Source organism: Pan troglodytes, chromosome 1 (genome assembly GCF_028858775.2).
Source record: "Pan troglodytes isolate AG18354 chromosome 1, NHGRI_mPanTro3-v2.0_pri, whole genome shotgun sequence".
NCBI lineage: Eukaryota > Metazoa > Chordata > Mammalia > Primates > Hominidae > Pan > Pan troglodytes.
Genome location: NC_072398.2, coordinates 231,190,475 through 231,197,579, shown reverse-complemented (window position 1 = coordinate 231,197,579; position 7,105 = coordinate 231,190,475). Strand labels below are relative to the sequence as shown.

Here is a 7,105-nt window from a genome sequence, read left to right as displayed (position 1 = left end):
AAATAATACATACTCATAAACTCAACTTCCTTGAGTTGCCAGTAGGAAGCAACCCTGCCGAGCTCTTGATTTTGGATTTCTGGCCTCCAGAATTGTGAGGACATATATTTCTGTGGTTTTAAGCCACTGAGTTTGTGGTTATGGAATCCCAGAAAATGAATAAAATTATCTATCTTTTCAAGTTACTTCAGTTTGATATTGATTATGAAAGGTACATATATGCTATCAAACAGAAGAGACTTTAGGGAGAAAAAATCTCGCATAAATGCAACAAGTTGCCATGACTCTAAGTGCCAAGGTAATATAACATGCAAACTGTGATAATTTCACCAAAACCAAAACAAAGTGGAACAAATCCTCAAACACAGTTGTTGATAATTCCCACCCTGGCCTCCTCTGACATTTCCTTTGGATCAATTTGGCTGCACCTCTTCTGTCAAGCAGGAGCTGGACGACATTTTGGTCAGCTCCTCCTCAGAGGGGAGCTACAATCTCTGCTCTAACAATCCCCAATTGTTGTCTTAAGTTAGACTGTGTTCATCAATGGCTACCTACTAAACTTAGCTTTTTATCTGTACATTTTCCAATCAGGTCGTATTATTTTCTCCTGGTAGGCAAATGTTTACATTTATCCATTTTCCTGATATAAAGCTACTTCGTATCAGTGTGTTATTAGTCTCTAATTATAAGAAGATAATCCAGAAGAGAAAGTCCAGTCAATTTTATATAAGTTAAAAAAAAAAGATGTGAAACCTATTTTTAGAATTAACATTTCCTTCCTAAATATCTAACACGACACACTTACGGACTCTTAACACACCCTTCTTACATGAAGGGAGCAGCAGAGCAGAGGGCGACAAGAGCACCAAGGCCAGGTGGAGCCACAGCCAATGTGGGCCCATCTCACTCCGCAGGGAGAAGCAACTGCACTGTGCACAGAGTGCAATCTGGCAGAAGGGAAACGCCGTCTTAAAGAGCTTCAGATGCAGCAACCTTGAAGAAGGGCTGTGCCAGAAAGTCCACCAGATGAGGCCGCAAACCTATCAAAGGGCATCAGACACTCTGTGCACAGGGTACACAAAACAATGCCTCCCACATTCTGTGACTTCCTGCGTGTGCCACTTGGACCACCACACTCCCTACCTGCACCATCTTACCTGGACAGACTAAATCTCAGCCACCTCAGGACTAGGATATTAACATGGCTTCCAGTTCTATAAATTCCTCCCCCTTAAGAATGCATGTCTGTAAAATCAGAAATGATGAAAACTGGACTTGTGAGTGGCTTTGTAGTAGGGATTACAGGTCCAGAATAGAATAGGTTCAGTAACATATTTAAGATATTTAAGGGAAAAAATATAAGCCAAAGATTTAACATCTAAATAGTGACTATCAAGGGTAAAAGTCACACATATTTTTTATGAGTACACACAAACACAGGAAGTACGGTGACCAGGAGCTGAGGGATGACCCACTAAAGAATAAGCTCCGGAAACCAAAATGACTAGAGGCAGATGCAAAGGTGAGCTGCAGGGTGGTCTGTATTTATCTGTGGAGCTGCTGGCACATGACGGTGATAAAAGTGCAGCATGCCATGGTTACCAGCTTGGACAATGCAGACAAAGAACAACCACCAGAGAAGTGGTAGGGGCGGGCAGAAGATGTGCAGGGGCCAACTGGGACTGGGGTGTCCATCAGCTAACTGCAGTATCAGGTACTATGGGGAGCCAACCAAAGAAACTAAGTGTTTGCTATAAAGGCATTAGGATAAAAGTGGAAAAAAAAAAGGGAGGAAGAAAGCCCTCTTAAATACCAAAAGGGTAAAAGCAAATAAAATAGAACAAGGGATTCCCTGTTATCTGTGATGTAAAAAATGGACTTGGCTCACCTATTAAATGGAAAACAGTCTTGGATTGGCTCACAAAGCAAAATCAAACACCATACTGCATATAAGATATACAGCTATAAAAGGCTGGGAAAATATATAGAGAATTTATAGGACTCAGAAAAAAAGTAACTGTCACAGGAAACTTTATAGCATTAAATAACTATATCAATACAAATTTAAATAATAAAAATAAATTATTTAAACATATAACTGAAAAAGCCAGAAAAAGAATAAGTGAACCAAAAGAAAGGGGTGAATTATTACAAATAAAAGCAGATATTATTAAGTAGAAAAAGAATAGAACTAAGAAGTAAATCCAAAAGCTGGCTCTCAAGAGAAAATAATCAACCAAAACAAACCACTAGGTATCTGATTAGAAAAAAAAAAAATAAGAAAGTTACAAGTGCTAACAAGAAAAATTTAAACGTTGTAAAAGATAAGGAAAAGAAAGGGATAGAGAGAAAAACGTGTAGATTAAGAGACTTTAAAAACATATCAAATTTTAAGAATAAAACAACACTAAACTATAGTGTCTAGGGATATACACTTGGTGATAAAACTATAAAGATTAGGGAAATGATTACCATAAGAGTTTGGGAAGTGGTTATTTTTGGGGAGAGGAAGTAGGTTATAATAGAAATGGGACATGTGGTGGGCGCTTCTGGGATGATTGATAAAGTTTTATTCCTTGACCTGGGTGTGGTTACAAGGATGTTTCCTTTATAAAAATGAAGAAAAACATTAAAAAATCATTACAGGCAACTTTATAAAACTCTTTGCAGTAAGTTAGAAGTAGATGAAACATTTTTTAAAAATATTAAATTTAATGCTATTCCAATACAAAATCAAGTTTTTTTCTTAGAGCTAAACAAGTTAATTATAAAATGCATTTAAGAACAAGAAGAAACTATCCTAAAATTCATATGGAATGAAAAGAGAGCCCAAACAGCCAAAGCAATCCTAAGCAAAAAGAACAAAGCCAGAGGCATCACACTACTCAACTTCAAACTATACTATACAGCCCCAGTAACCAAAACAGCTTCTGTACCGGTACAAAAACAGACTCATAGACCAATGAACAGAACAGAAAACTCAGAAATAAAGCCACACGCCTACAACCATCCAATCTTTGACAAGGCCAGCAAAAGCAGCAGTGGAAAAAGACCATCCTATTCAATATATGGTGTTGGAATAACTGGCTAGCCACATACAGAAGACTGAAGCCAGACCCCTACCTTTCACCATATACAAAAATTAACTCAAAATATATTAAAGATTTCAGTGTAAGACCTCAAACTGTAAGATCCTGGAAGATAACCTAGGAAATACTCTTCTTGACGTTGGCCTTGGCAAAGAATTTTTGGCTAAGTTCCCAAAAACAATTGCAACAAAACAAAATTGGCAAGTAGAATTTAACTAAATGAAAGAGCTTCTGCACAGCAAGAGAAACGTTTGACAGAGAATACAGACAACCTACGGAATGAGAGAAACTATTTGCAAACTATGCATCTGACAAAGGCCTAATATCCAGAATCTACAGGGAACTTATGCAAAAAACGTTCACCTTCTGTCTGTGTTCACGTCACCAAGAGAATAGAAAGGAAAAGGGAAGAATGCAAAAGTCAAAGACACGTCACCCTCCTTGAGACAGCTCCAGTCCAGGCCAAATCTCAGCCTGCCCTTGGTCCGCTGTGGTTGGGCCTGCACCCAAGCCATGAGCACACGCAGCAATTGTGGCAGCAGAAGCTTCCTCTGGGCTCAGACTCAGGCTGATGCTGCGTCAGGACCTGCCGCGGTCTCGGCTGGGCTTCCTGGGACTCGGTGGTTGTGGGCTGACTGTAAAGCATGGAATGACTCTTAGAAACTGGGCGTCATTCTTTGTGGTTTTCCCAGCTTGGTCTCTGATGATACTCCAGGTCTTAGGAGACATGCTGAATATTTATTATGCTTACATTCAAGCAACATGAACCCTTAAGGTTGATGTAGCTCCCCGTCTTTTTTTCCCAGAAGGAGGAGCACTGAAGGAACATTTTTCCAGTATGGATTCTTTCCAGCTCCGAGAAGCTGGAGGCACACGGATCCCTCGGCCAGCTCCCATCTATGGACGTGCTGTAGTCACAAGGACTGTGACTAAGGCTCAGTCCCTGAGGAGTGCCTTGGCATGGGCTGCTTTAGGCTGTAAACACCCAGTTTTATCCACTTTATGTGAAGAAAGCCAACAAGGGGCATGGAGTGAGTTCCGCAGGTTTTAGCGGCTGTGGCGGCTGGTGCTCAGTGGGGATGATGGAGGGAAGGCGCCTCCCTCTGTGGGCCCCGAGGTCTGTGCGGGAATCAGCTCTGCAGCTGTGTCCAGGGGCAGCCGTAGACCACACACGGCAGGCTCACAGCTCTGTTCCATGAGAACTTTATACACAAAAGCAGACAGGCTGGGCTTGGCCTCTGGATCATAATCTGCTGACCCCTGGGTAAGAAATTTTAAATATTTACTTAATTCTGTTCAACAGAAGGGGTGATATACTGAGGAGTGAATAATGGGAAAGATCTGATTCAGCTGTATCAGGAAGGACTGGTGTAAATTCAACTTATTAACTGAATTCACAGTATTCGTGTTTTATGCCTTTAGGGGTTAAAAATGGGTCACACACGAGCAGCATGCACTTCACTGGCGTGGCAGGGCACCTCAGTGTTTACATGTGTGGTTCCCATGCTTACCAGGGCTGGAGGCCCCTGTTAGTAGTGAAGTGCATGTGGAGTTCTGGATACTTTTCCTGGCTTTCTCTATTTGTATGAGCTTGTGCAGTTAGAGGTTTGGGCTGAATTTGGGTAGAAATGGGTGGCTCACAGGCTGCAAAAGTTCTGTGGACCCCTTTTCCCCCAGCTGATTAATGTTGTAAATATTAGAATATTGTTACATAAAAGTCTGGATTTTTAGTTTCTTTCACATTGGAATAGCTGCCAACATTGGGCCTGCATTCATCTCTCTAGGGCAACGTCGGCTGCAGCGGAGATGGCTGCTCCCCGGTGGGGTGTGTGCTCGGCCTGCAGCCCCCGCCCTCCGGACTCCATTCGCCTCCGCTCTCAGGTTTGCACCTCGTCATTGTCTTCTAATTTTGCATCCCTGGACTGCGTGACCTACAAGGCTCTCAGCACAACAAGACTCTATGATTCTGTCTATTAGAACAAAAAGCCAGTGAGGCAAGTGTATCATCCTGTTGAATTCACAGCATTAACTCTGGGAGTTGGGGACAGTGTCTATTCTTTCTCCAGACACTCTCTGTTTCTCCTGGATGGAAAGGTTCTGCTACTTGTCCCGTGGTCAGGCCCAGCCAATGGAACGGAATGGAAGTGACTCTGCCCCTTATTGGCAGAAACTTTAAAAGCCGCACAACGTTCCTGCACCCTCCCCTCTGCCATGAGCCTGGCAGTGCTCAGGATGGGAAAATTATCTCACCTGGGCCTGAGGATACAGGAGCTACCCCCAGCCTGCAGTGGAAGAGAAGCATGGACGAGTGATTAAACTTTGTGTTTTCAAGCCACAGAGGTTTTTTGAAGTTGTTTGCTACCATGCTTTGTCCCTACAAACACAGTCATGGAGAAGGCCAGTGGCAGACCCTGAGCTGTTCGCGCATCTGTTCACCAGTATCCAGAATAACAATAGATTTTTGAAACATTCCTGAGAAAATTCTGGGAGTTGCATAGCGGCCAGTCTTATTCTCTAAAGTTGTTCCTTCTAAAGGGTGGGATGACTGAAAATTTCAGAAAAGCAAACCACCGCTGAAAGGCAACATTATTTCTGTTGGCAGAAGGCGGCCTGAGCAATCTAGATTTTCCACAGTTCACCAACTCCTTTTTAAGGAAATATGGCTGTGAGAGGAATAAAACATGATTCCTACCTTTAAGGAACTCAGAGAAGTGAATTAAAGGAAGTCACAGATCAGACAACCAACCACACAAAGTTTCTAAGAGCAAACTGTTCAGGTCGGCAAGTCACTCTTATCCACTGTTTTGCCTTCTAAGGTTTCAGTTACTCCCAGTCATGGTCCAAAAACATTAAATGAAAAATTCCAGAAATAAACAATACACACGTTATAAATCGTGTTTCATTCTGACTAGCGTGATGAAGTCTCATGCCGTCCCACTCAGCCCCACGTGGGGTGTGACTCCTCCCTCTGTCCAGCAGATCCACCCTGTCTATACTACATGCTTTTCCAGCAGATCCACCATGTCTAGACTACCTGCGTGGCCAGCAGATCCACCCTATCTACACTACCTGCTTTTCCAGCAGATCCACCCTGTCTACACTACCTGCCTGTACAGCAGACCTGCCCTGTCTACACTACCTGCCTAGCTAGTATATCCACCCTATCCACACTACCTGCCTGGCCAGCATATCCGCCCTGTCTACACTACCTGCCTACCCAGCAGATCCGCCCTGTCTACACTACCTGCCAGGCCAGTAGATCCACGCTATCTACACTACCTGCCTGGCCAGGAGATCCACCCTGTCAACACTACCTGCTTGTCCAGCAGGTCCACACTGTCTACACTACCTGCCTGTCCAGCAGGTGCACCCTATCTACAATACCTGACTGTCCAGCAGATCCACCCTGTCGACACTACCTGCCTGTTCAAAAGATCCACCCTGTCTATATTACCTGCCTATCCAGCAGAACTACCCTGTCTACACTACCAACCTCCACAGCAGATCCAACCTGCCTATACTACCTGCCTGGCCAGTAGATGCGCCCTGTCTTCACTACCTGCTTGTCCAGCAGGTCCACCCTGTCTACACTACCTGCCTGGCCAGCAGATCCGACTTGTCTACACTACCTGCCTGGCCAGCAGAACCGCTCTATCTACACTACCTGCCTGGCCAGCAGATCCATCCTGTCTAAACTACCTGCTTGTCCAGCAGATCCACCCTCTCTACACTACCTGCCTGTCCAGCAGGTGCATTTTCTCTACACTACCTGCCTGTCCAGAAGATCCACCCTGTATGCACCACCTACCTGTCCAGTAAATCCACTCTGACTATATTACCTGTCTATCCAGCAGATCTACCCTGTCTACACTACTTGCCTGGCCAGTAGATCCATGCTATCTATACAACCTGCCTGTCCAGCAGATCGAGCCTGTCTATACTACCTGCCTGTCGAGCAGATCCACCCTGTCTATACCACCTGCCTATCCAGTAGGTCCACCCTGTCTACACTACCT

At 43.9% G+C, this 7,105-nt stretch overlaps 1 pseudogene; it reads left to right on the top strand.

Annotated features, from left to right (window-relative positions):
- The first annotated feature begins 2,558 nt into the window (after positions 1-2,558).
- On the top strand, positions 2,559-5,981 carry LOC129136312 (protein FAM87A-like; annotated as a pseudogene).
- Positions 5,982-7,105: the final 1,124 nt, after the last annotated feature.